Genomic DNA, 18,491 nt, shown 5'->3' with positions numbered 1-18,491 from the left:
GAAAACTGAGCTACAGTATTAATTGTTTATTTTTCATGGGTATTCATTCTCTCACATTTTTCCAGATTCTTTTTATTATTTTTTCAGATCCTTTTTATTTTTTTATTTATCCATCCTACATATTGTTGATAAGGGTCTAGCTTTCTACATATGCTGCAAGATGAAGATGTAATGAAAGACACATTTTCAGATGCTTGTCTACAGGCTGACTCCAACTAATGATGGATGCTGTTCAGAGATACAAGAAAATGATGGTGTTTAGCAGAAAAGCATTTAGCATTTGGTGCTTGAGCAGACCTCCAGCTTACACTTTAATGCCATTATGGACCTCAGAGGAAGAATACTTGCCTATCACTTAGCTGAAGGGAAAGGAAAAGGCTGAAAGACATTCACCATTAGCGCTCCCATTAGAGAGAGATGGATTGCATCAAGAGAGCCATGTGAATCTCAGGAGGCAGCTCACGCAGGAGCCTCTCCCTTTCCTAGAAATAATTCTATTTCAAATTGTGGGATGCAATTGGCTCAACTGGTAATAATGCATTTTATCCCCTTGGTGCCTCACTTTTCTAGTTTGTCATCACATGGCAGTACAGTTCATGATTTCTCCATGGGGAATGAAAGAGAGGAGCCAGGTGGCTGACACAACTATTGACTTCAAAGGATACTCCTTCGCTTACTGCGTTTCATCACTATTGCCAAATCCCTTCTATTTCAGTCACTGGAAAGTTCCCTAAAGGCATCTTTTCCATTTCCCTACTAAAACCATCTTAACTGGTTGGGAGCTTTAGTGAAAGCAGGAAGGGATCTTACATAATGGAAGTGAAAAGTCAGTAGATAGTCCTTGACTTACAACAATTCACCTAGTGATTGTTCAAAGTTACAATAGCACTGCAAAAAGTGACTTATGGCCGTTTTTCACACTTATGAACTTTGCAGCATCCCCATGATCATATGATCAAAATCCAAATGCTTGCAACTGGTTCATACTTATCACCGTTGCACATCTCGGGGTCATTTGATCACCTTTTGCAACCATCTGACATGCAAAGAAACAACAAGCAAAAAAAAAAAACAAGAAAAGAAATTCTGCAAATATGGAATCTTCTTACATCAGCGTAACTCCGTCCATGAAATTACCAAAAATCCAGATCAACCTGAAGGAGGCTTTATGATTTCTCATTGAACGAATTATAAGAAGAGAGCTAGATCAGTTTAAGGTATCTCTCATAAGCTTATGCCTTTTAATAAAATGTGTTGGTTTGAAAAACTCTCCTAGATTCCCTGTTTGGATTTTTATTATTCCTGTAGTTTTCCCAGATTTTCCTACATAATGAAGAAGGAAGTAACATTTGCCTTTTAGAACCTGTATTTATTTAGCTGCATTAATACAGGCTGCATAAATTTGTCTGTGCATTGAAACTTTGGTTTAGTGTAAGTAAAGGATTCTGCACAGAGAAACTGAACAAGTACTTAAACTAGTATTAAAGCTACCTATTAATTGTAGCCACAGTGATAATTAAAATGTTGACAATGTTAATCGTTTTTTTCAGTTCTATTCCAAAAGACTGGATACTGGACTGTATTTTTTCAACAACAACGAAAGAAAAAAGAGGAACCTTTTTTTCTCAGTAAAGTTTTGGTGAGGATTAAGTATGAACAACTAAACGTACAGTAAAAAATATAAACATCTACACATGAAAGTCTCAAATTGACACTAATAAACTATTAAACAGAAAGATTAGATAAATGAAGGCTTGGGAGGGGGGACGGGTAAAATTTGGAGGAAAGATTGATAAAAATACACAAGATGGTTTGTTTGCTCATGAAGAAGAGGAAACATACACTGGGGGTGGCATATGTTTCAAAAAAGGCACGTACTGAAATCCTTTAGTTGAGTACAATCATTCAAAGATTTAAAAAATACAGAATAACGGGTAGCATCCCTTTATTCATTTAGAACAAAAAGCAGCTGGCCTGAGATGAATGTCCATTTTCTAGTGTATGTATGTCTCTCCTCCCAAGGAGGCCTCCACAGCTGCAAAAGAGTCCAATTTGTAGTTATGGAATAAATGGGGATGGCGAGGTCCAAGAAGCTGCCCTGCATGTTTTTTCGATGGGCGCCTGTGTTGCCCATGCAGCAATGGTCACGCGGATTCTGGTGGAATGGGCGGTGATGTGAGGAGGAACTGGCCGGGCCTGATGTTCATAGGCCAGCTTTATGCAGGTGCGCAGCCAACATCCAATAGTCGAGGAGGAAACCTTCCTGCCCACCGAAGCGGGCTGGAAGGAAACAAAGAATGATTTGGACTTGCGGAAGGAGGCTGTCCTTTTCCTGTATATGCGTATAGCCCATCTTACATCCAACTTGTGCCAAACTCGCTCCCTGGGATGCCTGGGATGCGGACAAAGCCTGCGTGCTGCCTGGATAGTCTGTATGACCCTGGGGGGAGAGGTTTCCCTCCCTCAGGACGCTCCGTTCAAGTGCCAGGCGGTCAGCTGGAGCGCTGAGGGTCCGGGTGCTCCAGTGACCCCTGGTTGAGGGAGATCCTTTCCTGAGGGATTCTCCAGAGCCTCTCCACCAACAGGGATCGGAGGTCGGCAAACTAGGGCCGCCGAGGCCAATGTGTGGCAATCAATATTACCTCCATCCCCTCCCACAGAATCTTCTGCATGACCCTGGGAATCAATGGCAAGGGTGGGAAGGCGTAAAGGAACCCCCCAGGGCCACAGGCAGTGGAGGGTGTCCACTCCCTCCGTGTTCTGCGATGGGTATCGGGAATAAAACCTTGGGAGCTGAGTGTTGAGAGGGGTGGTGAATAGGTCGACCTCCAGGCGGCCGAAGCAGTCCACAATCTCCCTGAAGATGGCTGGCTGCAGCTGCCAATCCTAATTGTCCACCTCAGCCTGGCTGAGTCAGTTGGCCCTGACGTTGTCCACCCCCGCTATATGCTCTGTGATTATCAAGAGCAGGTTCCTTTCGGCCCAAAGCCCCAGTCTTTGGGCCTCAGCTGTCTCATTAGCTTGTGGGTGTGGTGATTGTCTCTGTGTATCGCATGTTGGCCATCTACATAGGCTTTGACATGTACGTCTGAGTTTTCTTCATCCAATTTTATAGGATCAAAGTTGAGGGATATGCCATTTGCCTCTGCCTGTAGAGCTTTGGCCCGTATTAGTTTCTCCATAGCTTCCCGCTGGTACTGAAGAAAGTCAGGTTCAGCCTGAGCTTTGGCGTTACATAAGCTCATGGCGGCTTCTGCAGCTGCCACCTCTTCTTTCACCTCTCTTTCCTTGCTACTTCTAGTCCTACCTTGGCCATCTCAGCTTCCATTGTGCTTCTGATACCCGTGACCTTTGGCTGTAACGGGAAGATTGCTGCAAGACGCTGGTGCCTGCTCAAGATTGGGCTGGTTTTGGATAGAGGGATGAGGCCTTTTTGAGACGTGAAAGGAAGTTGCATGTGCCTGCTGAAATGTTGCATACGAACAATGAGACACTTCGGAGTCAGACTTCTGTCCGGTGCAGTCTCCCCCTTCAGAGCGGTTTGGATAAAGTCTTTGCTGCTTGAAATTTCTTGTTACGTTCTTTGTTTAACATCTGAATGCGCAGCATTTCCTTCTGAAGTTCTTCGCTGGAAGATGAAGAACTGGAGCTCTACCCCAGATTCCAAGATATAGAAGAAGAAAAAAGGGTAATGATGATGGATTTAAGAAGAGAAATTCTTTCAGAAGCACGATTGACAACCAAAGACAAGCTAATTTTAATAACAACTGGAAGGCAACGAGATTACTTGAGAGATTCTTCAACCAAGTGCGGAGAGAAGTTTATAAAAATCTTATAAAGGAGAGAAAAAGAAGACTGACACCACAATGGGCAAGAGAGATAAGACTGTTTTGTTACTGGAAAGATACAGGTTGACAATGAAAGTTGATAATAAAAAATTAGTTAATTTTGGTTGATCAATAAGTAGGAATTTAATAATTTTTAGATTGTTTTAGATTGCTATTAAATGTTTATTCGTCAACAAATAATTAACTATAATAACAATAATGAAATGATAATAGATGTAGCTTAATGATATATATATGTACTGGCAAACTAGTAAAAGAAATTTGGATATAAATTGCAAATTGCGATCTGGGAAAAAGAGCTATAAAGTTTATTAACAAACTTTTAATTTAGGCCTTGTCATAAAGGTGTATTGTTTTTTGGGTTTGACGAGAGGAGGTGAGATATAAATAGTAAATGATTTTCAATCTGGTATTGGTAAAAGCAACTTGGATACAAACTCTAAACAGCGAATTAGGGGGGAAAAGGGAGGGAAAAAGGTTTAGAAATTTTATTGACTTTTACTTAGAATATGTTATAAAAGTGTAATGTTATTGGAAGATTTTTGAAATAGCTAATGAATGCCATTATGTGGTTGTGTCTTTAAGTATGAATAATTTGAGGTAAAAGCACATTCAAATAATTGTAGTCAAATGAGAATTGTGGTACATTGATAGTAAGATATACAAAGATTTTTGATTTAAAGTGTATAATCTAGTATGAACTATAAGTAATGACTGTGGAAGAAATGCACAAAAGTTATCTGTAACCAATCGACATGCTTTCTACAAGATGTAATGAAGGATGATTCTTTTTTTTTTTAATTAAAATTTTAAAAATTCAAAAAAAAGTTTCTCCTTTGTTAGGCCACATGTGTTTAGCCTTAACAACAGCAGATCAGATTACATAGGTTGGGAAGGGGTGAGGTTGCTTTATCATGCGATTCCTGGGTCCCTTCCCCTGGAGCTCAATTAGATGGAAGCAAGGTCGATCTTGCTTTCAAACAAGGAGAGAAAGGAAACCTGCTTTTCTAACTTTGCAGGATCTGCTTTCTCAGTGTATCAGAGAAGAAACAAGAGTCCAGCACATTCTTCCACAAACAAAAACAGGCTTTTCAGAGCAGATTGAATCAGCTAGGTTGTAGACGCTGCATTTCTCATGCACCTCTTGGCCCCTTTTTAACACATTTTCTTAATCACAACAGAGTCCTTGATCTCAGGAGAGATAATCAGCCTTTCTCAGTGAAACGGGGTGTTTCTCTTTGCTCCAAGAGGGGGTGGGGGAAATCCCGGCAGCTGTTTTCAGTTAGAATGCAAAGAGTGTTTGGGATTCAACTTCAATGTCCTTTACTCGAGGGGAGCTCAAAATAACATCTTTTTACTGTTCTGCCTTGGGTGGCTGTCCCACCCCCATGCCTGCAGAGGTGGAAGGGAGGCTTGAGGAGAATGCCCCTTAGCGAGGGGTGGCCCCGATGTTGTAGCACGTGAGGGTGACTGCCATCCCTGGGTAGAGCCCCAGATGTCTGAGGTATCAATGGGAATCCTCACTTGCTGGGTCCCTTCCTCCTCTGTGATCACATCAGGCTCCAGTCCAGGGGGAGCCTTGTTGCTGTTGGCCTTATGGCAGATGCGCCTAGGGCTTTATGCCTCTGCATTTCATATTTAGAGGCAGGTTTGGAAGGCTTGGAGCCAGAGCTTGCTTCTTTAGCCACCCTGGAGGAGGTGTGCTTCGTTTTGCTCTTTGCCTTGCCACCCCCAACCTTGGATGGACCTTCAGGGGTAAGGTCTAACCTAATTGGGGGCTCTTCTGCCCCTCCGGTGGGGCTGCCGGCTTTAGAAGTGAGGACTTGATTCCTGCCTGTGTCCTCCAAGCTGCAGGTGGCCATCTTGGGTCATGTGGGGACTCTCCCCTTCTTTTCAAAATGGTGCTGTGCGGCAAATACAAACAGCCCTGCCAGTCAGGGCTTTGAAAACCGGTTTGTGCTACTAAGAGCTGCCGATCAGGGTTTTGAAAAGCGGCTTGTGCTACTAAGAGCTGCCGCGCTCTCTCCTGTGGCCTCTTGCTGTTATCAGCAGCTCGCTGAGAGCCTTGCCACCCCCTTCTCCAATCGCTTTGCTTCCTCTTCCTTAAAGGGGAAGACCTTCCTTAAAGAAGACGACTTTCCTTAAAGGGAAAGACCTTCTTTAAAAGGGAAGCCTCAGCAGCGATCTGAGCCTCATTGCCCTGTCTGGGCTTCTCTGGCTAGTCAGGTACTCACAAAAAAGGATTGAGTAGGGCTTGCATAAATCGTGATAGCAAGGTTGCCGGAACACAGGATGACACAACCGTTCAGTTGAGGAACTGAGTCGGAAGTGGGGAATACCTGGGAATAGGGGCGTGTCTTAAAGAGCTTATCAGACTCAGTTCAACTAATGAGAGAACGAGGTCAACCCCTTCTGGATACTCCTCCCCTCACTATGGAGAACAGACCATACCATTTTGTGAGTTCAAAAAGGGGAGTTTAAATACAAAACAATGATGATGTGTATACATACCAAATATCAAATATCTATACCTGTGAAGTGATGTAATTCTATTTTTCTATGATTTATTGTGACTTGCATCTTCTGTAATTATGGAAGACATATCTTTTAATATAAACTCCATGGTGTGTAAAGGCATTAACATTTTATTAAGAACAAAAACTACAATTAAAAGGCAGACAACCATTTATTGTAAATTGTTTAGATATTATTTGTGATACATTATTAGAGGAAATTAATTAATATTGGGGGCCCTTAAATTTTTATTGTGCCCAAGGCCTAACACAGTCATAATGTACCACTGAAGACAATTAGAAACCTGTTTGTCAGCATTCCTATTTGTTTCTTAGCTATACATTTTCTTGCTCTCTTGTTCAAAATGCTTCCTTCTTAGTGAAATTCTTCCCCATCATCACTGACGTCTCAGGCAAAGAATATTTCCTTCATCAAGTCCACTGATTTGAACGTCAATCCCCATAGACCAAAAAAACAGCTTTAACTACAGTATGTACTCAGCATGTTAGCTAGTTTTGTAAGTTCAGAAAAAATGGTGGCAAGAGCTTTTCCAGCAACTACACAGACCACATGGTGCCAAAATCTCCTAAACGTTCCCCATATTTATGAATAACACACCCCACATGGTACCAACAGATGATTCAGCTCCATATGCTTTTTTGAGCTGCCACCATGCTGGAACCCAGGAAGCTACACATCAATTGACTCAAATCCATCCATTCATAGAGGTTGTGCCATAAAGCTAGCAGTTCATGGGAGCTGTTTTCTAGAAGAGAAAACAGTAGCAATAGAAGGGGATATATTTGCTCTTGAAAGAGGACCAGCAACATTGCTATGCACAATGGCAGTTTTTCACCTTACAAGGCCAAGTGATGTCAGAGAGTGGCTCCAAGGACTTGCAAGGATTTGTTTACTCCAATGAAAAGAGTTCAAAGAAGCTCATGTGCTGGCTAGCTTCCTCAACAGAAATTATTATAATTAACTGTAAACATTAAAAAAGGCTGCCTAGTACAGCATAGCGATCCAGTCTTGCCTAAATTTGCAGCATGATTTCATTGCAAATTGATTTTTTTTATTATTATTTTTTAAATGCCAAATATTATTTAAGAGTTGCTGTTTACAGTAACTGGCAGCCGTGTGTGTGTGTGTGTGTGTGTGTGTGTATGTATGTATGTATGTATGTATGTATGTATGTATACGGTTTTTGTTTTTAATCTCTGGGGAAAAAATGGTTTACATTATAAAACCCCCAGCTGTTAATTATCTCTGTTTTGCAGACCTTTCTAGCAACATACATCAATCCATATTTTAAGTGATTTGTGAAAATTTACCTTAACTCTGACTCCTCCAGGCCCCCACTGACTGAAATTAGTGATTTGCCAATCAAGTACTTGACATCCCTGTGATCCTTTTGTTATGTCACAATTCACCAGGTTACCCCATCTGCCTCTGTCAATGATGTAAGAGATTTCAGGGTGTGTACCCTCAAGTTGATGGCAGGGTTATGGTCTCCTAAAGAATTTTTCTTTTGAATATATCATGCTCTCAAACTGTTTTAGGCTGTTTTGGTTGTCACTGGTTGAACTAGTCTGAAGGGACCTGGAAGCTTCAGCCAGTCTCTTCAGGCACAACAACAAGATGAATGTTATTTATGCCTGAGAACTGGTATGTTCTTTTCTCACCTTTAACCGCACACAAGAAACTAAGCGTTATCTTCTTTATTTTCCTTTGACTATGGTTAACAGTCAGCCACTTTTTTCCAAAAATAATTTTCAACATGCATCTACACAGCTGTGAAAATAAACATTACTTTTTTAAAATGAGCATAGCTGCTTGAATATAATTTACTGAGCCTTATATTTTAAAAGAGAACCTGAAACAACTTACATAACCTGTCCTGTCTTCTGAATTCACCACAACAATTTCTTTCCTTAAGCATTACATGTTTATAAGGATCTTAAACTTACGTATGGTTATACTTATTTTCATTTGTCCAAATATGTTATTACTCCTCACTGCTTTATTGAATTTTTATGCTGCCTGTCTCACTAATACAGTAAATGTGTGCAGCTTGCAATATGATACAAAGTTTTTTTAAAAACTATAAAATGTTAATTTTAAAAATTAAAATTAGAAGAATTAAATAGAAAATTAAACCAAGACCACAGTGTTCAGTAAGGTTTTAAATGTTATTTTACATACTGGCTATTACTGAAGTTATACAGTGGAAGAAGTGAAGTTAACCATTTAAAATCCTGATTTGCAAGCTGGAATAAAAGCTATTCAAATGAAAACATCAAATATCAACTATTTAGATATGAGAATTGCTATGGAAGAGACACACAATACTGGGCAGGGAAGAAAATAAGGTAAACCATTTATTTTGCCAAAACCTAAAGTAATATAAGAAACTAGCCTTATATTGTTTTGAATCAGATTATTAATCCATTTATCTCTGTATTTTCTGATACCAAAAGGGATTCATCAAATTTTTAGAAAGACATATCTAGAAATGAAAGGATATTGGATCTGGGATCTTTTGCACAGACCCTTATTGAGACGTAACCCTTCCTTAGCCATGGAATCCTTGCTGAAGGATGAAAAGGTAATTTGGTTAGACGTTGTAGAAAAAGACAATTATTACCTTTGACAGTGTATTACAAAAAGGGGAAAGCCCAATGGGAATCTCAATAACCAATTTATTGCTTAAATATGATGAGCGGCTTTATGCACATTGTGAAGATATACTCCCATGTTGTAACCTAAAGTTTATTGCCATAAAAATGGAGATAGGATTACAACCACAGTTGCTACACAGGATTAAATTGCCGAAGAAAGGAATTGTCACACATGTGCATTCAAACAAGAAGCTACAACTGTTGCCTGTTTTAAACAATTCATCAGTAAGTTTTAAATTTAAGTTTTATTAGCTGACGTAACTTGCACTAATTTTAAATAATAGTGTATCACTCGTATATTTGAATCAACGGGTGTAAATGCATGCAAAGAGATAGGTGCCTTGTTTTTAGAGGGGATGTGTAGAAGAGGCCTGTCTTTGAAGAATCATTCCCTCTGGCCTCAAAACACACAATACCTCTTCCAAAATAGTAACTCATAGTAACTCAATAGTAACAATCATTTCATTACCCAACTAGATGCAAACATACTGATGTTACTCTAGATGAGCATGCAAATGAAATGTTTGCATTCAAACAACCAAGCACAAAGAGCACCAAGAACTCCACAGTTCAAGCCTGAGCTACAGATATTCTTTGGTATTTCTGTAGACTCCCCACTGGAGTACATTATCTATCTCCATTTTAAGGAAGCACCCTAAGAAAAATCAAGATAAAAATGCCAACTTCTACATTAGGACACAGCTAGACCCTACTACACCAACACTGATGTTGTTCTATTACAGTGATGGCGAACCTATGGCACGCATGCCACAGGTGGCACGCAGAGCCATTTGTCAGGGCACGCGAGGCGCTGCCCTGTCAACTGGCCAGCGCGCATGCGTGCACTGGCCAGCTGAGTTCACCTTTTTAAAAGCCATTTTTCGCCTTCCCCAGGCTCCAGAGGCTTTATAGGAGCCTGGGGAGGGCGAAAAGAGCCTCCCCCGCCCTCCCAGAAGGCCTCCGGAGGCTTCAGGGACCGTCCGGAGGCTTCCCTGTCGCCTTCGGAGTGCTTAAAACCACCCTCCAAGCAACCCAGAAGTCACTTCCGGTTTGCTCGGAGGGTTGTTTTAAGCGTTCCGAAGGCTTCAGGAAAGCCTCCGGACAGTCCCTGAAGCCTCCGGAGGCCTTCTGGGAGGGCGGGGGAGGTTTTAAGACTAAGTTTTAGTCTCACTGAAGATATTATAAAATAAGTAAATAAACCACGAATAAAAGCCAATTCAAAGTACTGAATTGCCTTGTTGATATACAGGTTGCTTTAACCTTGAACTACTTCTTACTCAAACCTACAATGGCATTGTTTACAGTAATAAATCGTCACATGGTCTGGTTTGTTTTAACAGTAATATATGGACAAATCTATAATGACTATGTTACACATGAATCAGACTTCTATAGCTTGGTCAAAAGATCATGTTCAGAATCCCGATTTAGTAGAATATATGAATGAGTCCACTAATTGTTTTAAAAATGGGAATTGATCAGTTTCCTTCTCATGGTAGTACTTTAAGAAAAGAGAGTTATACATTATCTTAAAGCTAGCAGCAGTTGTCCCAAGAATCTAAATTACAATTTAGAAGCATGGCAGCCTTCGGATACATTAAGCAACACTAAAAGGCATCAGGCATTAGGGGCACTGGGTGAGCACAATCTGCCATCATATAATAACCAACTGGTCCTCTATGCAACCCTGAGTTTCAGTATTAGGAAGGAGAAAGGAAACACTTTCTACTATTCATAATAAACAGCCCTTATAAATGGGACTGAACATACTTGGACAATGGCTTGAAGAAATACTTGAAACCTCACAGAAGCATAGTACCTCTTGTTTATTACAGCAGTCTTGTCCCTCAACGAAGAGCCGAAAGGGCTGGCGCTTGGGTCAAGTACAACACATTTCTTCCAAATCTTTTTTTTTATAAAAGTTTTTTTTTAAATTTTCAAAACAAACACAACACATCCTTCTTTACATACTGTAGAAAGTGTATCAGTTGGTTACAAAAAGGCTTACATGCATCTCTTCCACAGTCAACAAACATAATTCATATTAACTCAAGTATTTTAACTCAGATATTTATACATGTTACCATCATCATACTTCCATTTTCATTTGACTATAACTGTTTAAACGTTCTTCATCATAAAATATACCAAGATTTAATACATAACCACATACTGGCATTTCAGTTACTATTTCTAAAATCCTCCAATAACACTGAATCCTTATGTCCTATTCTAGCTAAACATCCATAATATTTAATAACAAAGTTTTCTAATCCTCCTTTTCAAATCACTGTTTACAATTTACATTGAGTTTCCTTATGTTGTACCTATACCTGTATATACGTTATCATTATCCCTCCTTTATTTAACTATATCCTGCATCATAACATTTTCCCCCTAATATCAAGACTTAACTGTATCTAACTTAGTTCTTTTTTATTAATCTTTATATATAATCCAAAAGGATTTCTAATTTTCCTTTCATGGGTACCATTCAATGTTCATATCCAATTATTACTTATCACAACACTACACATTGTATACATTATTATCATTATCAATATTTATTTAACTATATCTATTGTCACTAAATTTCACTAAGTTTAACTAGTTTTTAATTATACTCTTCCATCTATCAACCTGTATCGTTCCAGTAGCAAAACAGTCTCATATCTTCTGCCATTTGTGGTGTCAGTCCTCTGGGGTAGATTTCCCCTCCATTTAATTCAGTGCTTCTCAAATAGTGGACTGCGCCCCCCAGGGGGGGCGCAAGGCTCCGTAAAGGGGGGCTCATTTGACCTCGGCAAACACTGTCGACACGAGCCGCCTCTTCCCTTCCAGCGCTGCCTCCAGCGCCGATTGGAAGTTCAGCCGCCGCGGAAGATGGAGCACTTCTTTGGCCACCGCGCTTTGGTGACGGGTGCAGGCAAAGGTAGCATCCCCGGGGGCCGCGCCGCTGGAGCAACCTTGGCACTTCGGGGACGAGCCCCGCCGAATTAGTGCCGGTGCAACAACGTTGTGCTCTCCTTTGCAGGGATCGGCAGGGCTGCGGCAGTACGGCTGAGCCAAGCGGAGGCCCAGGTGGTGGCGGTGAGCCGGACCCAGACAGATCTCGATAGCCTGCAAGAAGAGGTAGAGGCAGTGTGGCTCCTGCCTGCTCAGCCTCTGTGCCGTTTGGCTTCTGCCTGGCCCGACCCTCGCTTTTCCTCTGGCCGAAGGCACATCCTCTCTTCCAGGAGGGCCATGCCTGGGTGGTTGCCTCTCGCTCAGAGGAAGGCTTTGCTTCTGGGAAACAGAAATGCGAGGCAGCTTTTCCACTGGGGTCTCTACATATTATAGGACTAGATCGGTTCTCAAAGGTTTTAGCCTGGGGGTCTCTTTGATTTTTAAAAAGTGATTGAGGACACCAAAAAGCTTTGATGTGTGTGGGTTATATCACTGATGTGTAGTATGTTAGAAATTAAAACCGAGAAATGTTAAAAATAGTTAGAAGGGGAATAAAATGACTTGACCTAATCTGGAAATGCCTGGGTTTTATAGATTAAAATATTGTGCCTGGCTTGCTAGAGTGTCATTGAAAAGCTATCACTATCAGATAAGCCACCTGCAATCTATGTCCCCAGAACAGCACCAATTTAAAAATAAGCTATTTACTGCATTTCTCATCATTTTCTCACAGAATTGCGATGAATTACTTATGGATAAATGTTTATTGTATAAAATAAGAGGTGTTTAATAAGGATACAGTGTTATGCAGAGGTGTACTTATAACAATTTTATAGACAAATGATTCTATTTACAGTCGCGCGGGGGGCGCGAAATGTTTTCTTCTTCCTAGGGGGGGCATGACAGAAAATAATTGAGAAGCACTGATTTAATTCCTCTTTCAGTATTCCACTCTTTCCCTTTTCAGAGACAAACCAATCACCATAAATATCAGCAACTTTAATTTCTTTATATTCATTTTCCTCTTCGGTTTTTAGGATTTTAACCGCCACTTTTTCCATTTGATAAACATCTTCAACTTCTTCATCATATTTTGCTCTTAGATGCACTAAGTCTTCCAACTTCTTCTCTATCCTCTCACGTGTATCTGATAATTTCTGTATTTCTGAGAATATCTTTTGCAGGCTTAAAACTTCTTTCTGCTGTTGAGATTATGCCATTATCTCTAGCTAACAAACACTGCTGCTCTGGTTTAGAAGGTTTTAACAGGATTAAGCAGAGATTCACAATAACGTTTCATTTTCACCTTTCTCTGGTTAAAAATATACTTCAAAGGAACATCTGTGTGCTTTTCTTCTTATCACTCTATAAACAAGCAGTGGGACCTTGAAGTGCCAAGCCAGGATAATCAGTGAAAAAAAATAAAAGTGTTTCATTTCCAATTCACAAACCTACCGCCTTCGAGTAGCGGTGTTATTGTTACAATGTTGCAATTTTCTTTGTTTCTTTTTGTATCTTTTTTGTATTTCAACTTTTAAAAAAGTCCATTTCTTAAATGAGTTAGAAAAACACCCACAGTAATGAAAGAGGAGAATTTTAGTCCATAGGTTACAAAGAATAGTAAAATAAATAAAAAAATAGAAGAAAACTTAATCCATTCGTTTTAAAAGGCTTGCATAAATTCCATCCATGAAGATAGCGTTTAAAAGGTAAGATAACCCACTGTCCAAAATCATTCCAAATTTAATTCCGCCGCTTATTTCTTCTGTTCTCCAATTTAAATTAATTTAAATTAAGTTTTTTATAGGCAGTCACTTTTAAAACAGTAAAAATTCCTCACCAGCTGGAAACACTTTCTCTTTCCATATCCTTCCATTTTGGAGCCGCCATGACTTCATCAGCCAAATGGCTGGATTTTTTGTCACCGGCTTCAAGAACTTCTCTTGGATCAATCAGGGTCTTTGCGATGACCCTGAGATCAGGAAGACGTATTCTTCCTGTTCACCGTCTCTGTGGGATGGTTTAGGTCCGTTTGGACCACACAGCGGCAAAAGTATCGACTGCGATCTCAGAGCATTGAGATCGCACGTTGTCTCATCGCGACTTCGGCTCCTCCCCTTCCAAATCTTCTTACAGTGCACACAGCCCTATTTAATTGTAAACCACATCCTGGAGCAGACATTGAGTGCACCAAAATGCATATTTCAAATGCCATTTTTGACCAATCCTTTCAAATCCTATGTTTGTTAAATATCCCAAACAGGAGGTTTATAAAAAGCTTATTACAAGTTTCTCATCATTTCTCTTAGAACAGACATTCAGTTAATTGCATATACTTGCTCTCAATAACTTTTAATTAAAGGTTTCACAGTAAATAAAAGAATGGAACAGGTAAGTTAGCTGAACTCTTTCTCAACTTGTTTAACCATAACATTAAAACAATGGTCTCATTCACATAATGTGCTAACTCATATGTCTGCATCTTAGGACCTTGGGTGAATCTTCCCTGTGGATTAGTTTGTTCAATTTAAGATTCAATCTTAATGCAGTGGACAGACCCAACTACTGTTTATTACAGTAGATTGAACAATCGAGACTTAGACACATAGTAGACAGTTTGGAAGCTGTCATTGTTTTGATATTAAGAACGCTTGCTCTCGTCTCCAGAATCTATCAGTCTCTTGTTAATCTAATTGACAGTTTGAGGAAACAAACTATAGTTCTGAAAGGTAATTTGTCTCAACAACTACAATTAAGATGAACCACTGAACTGGTGTCATTTAAACTGTGATTAACACAAAGCTCCTGAAGCCCTGATCTTATATGTATGTCCCTATTATAGGATAAATGAAAAAAAGTTCCTTGTGAGCAGAGAATGACTGCAATTCATCTATGTAAATTATATAAAATATGAGTAACTTCTCTGTTGCCAGACAATAGCTTTCAACAGCATACTACTCAACATGAAACTTGAATATATGGCTGGGGGGAAACCTCACTATTATTTCTTCTCATTTTTACCACAATAAAATCAGGAAGTCAAATGGATTACGCTAGAGGTTCTTTCTGTAAATATGTTTTAGCTATAGTTAGCCCAATTTTTCATATTTGCATAAAGAAAAACTAGCATTCAATGCTGGGTCTATGCAGTACATTAAGATACACAGTGGTTGGTTAATTTGTGGTTCAGTATGACAAAAGAACCATTTGGTGTTTGTCTACAATCAGGTTCCTCTCAAATCTATGGAGTAGAGAACCGTGGTGGTGCAGACATTAGAATGTAGTATTACAGACCAATTCAGCGGACTGCCAGCAATTCAATTCTGACCAGTTCAAAGTTGACTCAGCCTTCCCAGGTTGGTAAAATGAGGATCCAGATTGTTGGGGGCAATATGCTGACATTGTAAACCACCCAGAGAGCTGTAAAGCATTATGGAGACGTATATAAACAAGTGCTATTGCTATTAGCGTTGGGGAAACTAATTATTATGGCTATGGCAATAGCAAATGCCAAAAGAGCACTCTCATTTCTGTACAATTAAAGCCATCTCCATATTTCAATAGCAGTGTGAGCATATACTGATATAGGGAGGCATTCTGGTTATGCAACATCCCTAGGACCTCTTTTCTGTATTTTATAAGGAAAATGATGGTCCTTGTTTGTTACCCTTTAATGTAGTGCTTCACATTAATTGGGTAAGTGTTTTTTGGGGGGAGGGGTAATGAGTTCATGTGCCGTTAGCCAATCACAACAAAGACACTTAAACTGATTTAAAGTGTTTTACCTACACTGAGTAAAAAGGACTTTCTGACAAGTGTGTTTGGGTATTGAAAGAAAACATTTGGGAAGCACTGCTTTAATGCAAGGTGCTTGACCAGAAGCTAAAGGAAATTACACTGGGACATGGAAACAATGAATGTGTTTTTATTAGTCTAGAGAGAAATAGCCTTAAGAAATATAAAGATGAAGGGCCACTGTTTGACTGGAAGCTAAAGGAAATAAAATTAAACTAGAGAGAGAAGTAGCTTGACAGATGAAGGGCCATAACCAGTGGTGGGATTCAGCCAGTTTGCACCCCTTCTGGAGAACCAGTTGTTAACTTTCAGAACAGTTTGGTGAACTGGTTGTTGGAAGAAATCATTAGGGCAGAGAACCAGTTGTTAAATTATTTGAATCCCACCACTGGCCATAACTCACTCATAAGGTACATGCTTTAGGATTTGATTGATATTTCTAGATACTGCTGGAAAAAGATGCCTGTCCAAAATCCTGGAGCTAGTAAACCATCAACAAAACACAATGAAAACTGCAATGCAATTCTCAAATATTTGATGTTGTACCTCACCATCACTGCATGAATAAGGCTGAGATGCTAACATCAAATTATTGTTTAGAGGGGTGTTTAGCTTTAAAGCTTTGTTCCCCATGTCTGCTCAAACCGGATATCTGCAATAAAAGTTTCTCTTTTAACTCAACTATTTTATTTATTCAGTAAAAATGAAAATGCTACCCAGTATTTGGACAGTGTTGTCATCTTCTCAAAAGAGATTGTTCTAACAACATTACAACAAATATAAGCAATTAAGACCCATCAAATTGATCCTTACCATAATTGTGCATTCTATCCAAGCTTAAGTTGGAAGAACACTATACAGGTGTGCTATTTGCTTTCCTCATTACAAATTCCTACTCTAGCTCTACCCTCCCCCCCTTTCCCTGTCATGACTTATCTCCAAGATCATGGGTAAAAATGCTTAACAGATTTGATATACCTTAAAGCTATCTCTGGCCTGTGCTAAGTAAAGAGAAAGTATTATTTTAATAATGGATACAGCTAAGGCATGCTTATACTTGCCTCCTGCTTAGGCTGGGGCCAAGATAAAAGGAACATCATAAGGAAGCAACATCATGAGGATGTGGAAACAGTTGTAGATAGGCCATGATTGTGCTTTAATTGGCTCCAAATGGGAAAAGGCCTTTATGACCTCCAGTCATTCATCCATCATTATAACAGTAATAGAGGCCTTCTGCTACCTAAATGGTTGTGCGGCACTAGAAGATGGAAATAAGCAGTTGAAACATCAACAATGGGCCAGCAAATTTCATATCAGTGTAGTTTGTCAATTATAGGTAGAAAGCACTTCAAAACATTGGATTTAGAAAAAAAAGGTTTAGTGCTACTCTGGAGTAGTGCTAACGTCATGTGTGAAAGTGCCTTTAAATGAATTTGTAACAAACCACAAAAGGCTCCTTCTGATCACAAGTTTAATGTCATCCTAGAACTATGGTAAACTCAAGAAGCAACTCAAACAACCAAGAAACATGGGAGGGGAGAGAGAATGAGAGAGACTGTTATAAGCAAAAAATGATTTTCTGTCCAAAGTAGCATGGATGTTACCCAATTTGGCTAAAGTGAACAATAGAATCCAATTGATCCCACTCCTTAAGGATTGATCACCTGGCTGTAACATCAACCAAGCAAGATCCAAGGTGCAACAGACTGTGTATGCAGGAATACTGTTGTGACTTGTGATCTGTTTTATAACGGAAAGCACTGACAGGGGAACTAAAGACTACTTAAAGTGTCCAGGTACAGAATTGGAATGAAATGAAGGCAACTGGGAAAGCTGGGTGGGTGTGGTTTCCTGAAAGAAGGTGCAGGGGAGGAAAGGCCCATAATTTCTAATAGGGAAATCATTCATCTTCCTAATTTTGGGCAATAGATTCCTAATTGTTAAGAGTTAAACTCATTTGAGTGACTATAATAAAACCCATGTCCTGACTTGACCATCAACATATTGAATTTGGCACTAACTTGCAAAACAAAAGTAGGAATTTTATTTTGTATGCCCAGTCATAAGTTCATGAATTAATCTAGTGGTTAAGGTGTTGGCCTAGAAACAGATGAAAGTGAATTTTAGTCCCGCCTTAGCCATGAAAGCCAGCTGTGCGGCTTTGTGCCAGTCACTTGGTCTTGGCCCAACTCACCTCACAAGATCGTTGTTGTGGGAAAATAAGGGGTGGAAGGGGTATTAGGTATCTTCGCCGCCTTGTGTTATGTATAAAATATAAATACGTATAACTTATCCATACACAGGTAGTCGTTGACTTGCAACCTTTCATTTAGTGACCATTCAAAGTGACAATGGCACTGAAACAAGTGAGTTATTACCATTTTTCATACCTATGACCACTGTGTCATCCCCAGGGTCAGGCAACCAAAATTCAGATGCTTGGCAACTGGCATTAATTTATGATGGTTGCAATGTCTCCAGGGTCATGTGATTACTTTTACGACCTTCTGACAAGCAAAGTCAATGGGGAAGCCAGGTTCACTTTACAACCATGTTACTAAACTTAACTGCAGTAACCCACTTAACCAACTGTGGCAAGATAGGTGGTAAGAAGCAGCAAAACTGATTTAACAACTGTCTCAGCAACAGAAATTTTGGGCTCAATTGTGCTCCTAAATCGAAGACTACCTGTGTAAACACACACGTATAT

At 39.7% G+C, this 18,491-nt stretch overlaps 1 protein-coding gene across 9 annotated transcripts in view; it reads right to left on the bottom strand.

Annotated features, from left to right (window-relative positions):
• MFSD6 (major facilitator superfamily domain containing 6) overlaps nt 1–18,491 on the bottom strand; it is a 46,158-nt gene that overhangs the window by 21,850 nt on the left and 5,817 nt on the right. Inside the window, exon 1 of one of the 9 annotated variants that reach the window (XM_081935142.1) lies at nt 16,843–17,039. The exons of the other annotated variants lie outside the window; for them this stretch is intronic. The gene's annotated coding sequence lies outside the window, so the exon portion shown is untranslated. Of the gene's footprint in view, nt 1–16,842; nt 17,040–18,491 lie in introns of those variants that run through there. 9 annotated transcript variants of the gene reach the window in all.

Source organism: Natrix helvetica (genome assembly GCF_964273705.1).
Source record: "Natrix helvetica genome assembly, chromosome: 1".
NCBI classification, from domain to species: domain Eukaryota; kingdom Metazoa; phylum Chordata; class Lepidosauria; order Squamata; family Natricidae; genus Natrix; species Natrix helvetica.
Note: the sequence above shows the minus strand (reverse complement) of the source record. Positions and strands in the feature narration are given on the sequence as shown.